Genomic DNA, 1,181 nt, shown 5'->3' with positions numbered 1-1,181 from the left:
ACTGAACGCAAGTGTCTTCTGGTCAAGCAACAACAAATGTGTGAGTGACAGGGGGTGGAGCTAGGTCTGTGTGGAAAGCAGCATGGAGAGAGAGAGAGAATGAGCTGAGAGGGATGACTCAAGTAGCAGTGTAAACTATAAAAATGTATGTCACACAGGGCATATCACATTTAACAAACTAAACATTCAAATACCGTTACAGAAGGTAAAGTAAAAACCCAAACTGGTCCGTGCATCAATACAGGTAATAAAATATGGTATWCCACCCAGCCCTACCCTAGACCCAATACAATTCGCATAACGCCCCAACAGATCCACAGATGACACAATCGCCATTGCACTGCAGTATCCCTATCCCACCTGGACAAAAGGAACACCTACTTGAGAGTGCTATTCATRGACTACAGCTCAGCCTTCAACACCATACTGCCCTCCAAACTCATCCTAAGCTCAGGGCCCTGGGTCTGAATCACTCCCTGTGTAGCTGAGTCCTCGACTTCCTGACGMGCCGACCCCAAGTGGTGAAGGTAGGCAACAGCACTTCCGCCACGCTGATCTTCAACACGGGGGCCCCATAGGGGTGCGTGCTGAGCACCATCCTGTACTTCCTGTTCACTCATGACTGCGGGCCACGCACGTCTCCAACTCAATCATCAAGTTTGCAGACGACACTACAGTGGTAGGCCTGATTACCAACAACGATGAAACAACCTACAGGGAGGAGGTGAGAGCCCTTGTGGAGTGCTGCCCAGGAAAATAACCTCCCCTCAACGTCAACAAAACGAAGGAGCTGATGGTGGACTGAGAAACAGCTTCTATCTCCATCAGACTGTTAAACAGTCACCACTAGCTGGCCTACGCCCAGTACCCTGCCCTGAACCTTAGRCACTGTTCTAGCCGGCTACCACCTGGTAGTCTACCCTGCACCTTAGAGACTGCTGCCCTATGTACATAGAGTCATTGAACACTGGTCACTTTAATAATGTTTACGTACTGTTTAACCCACTTTATATGTATATACTGTATTCTAATCACAGCTCATCCTATATATCTTCTGCTGTACACCCATGTTATATTCATATACTGTCCATACTGTCTTTACACACCATTATATGTATATATATATTTATATTCCGGTCTCTGACATTGCTCATTCTGATATTTCTTAATTTCTTATTATT

The sequence above is a fragment of the Salvelinus sp. IW2-2015 genome, unplaced genomic scaffold (genome assembly GCF_002910315.2).
Source record: "Salvelinus sp. IW2-2015 unplaced genomic scaffold, ASM291031v2 Un_scaffold588, whole genome shotgun sequence".
NCBI lineage: Eukaryota > Metazoa > Chordata > Actinopteri > Salmoniformes > Salmonidae > Salvelinus > Salvelinus sp. IW2-2015.
The sequence above is the reverse complement of the archived record's forward strand: the minus strand, read 5'-3'. Positions refer to the sequence as shown.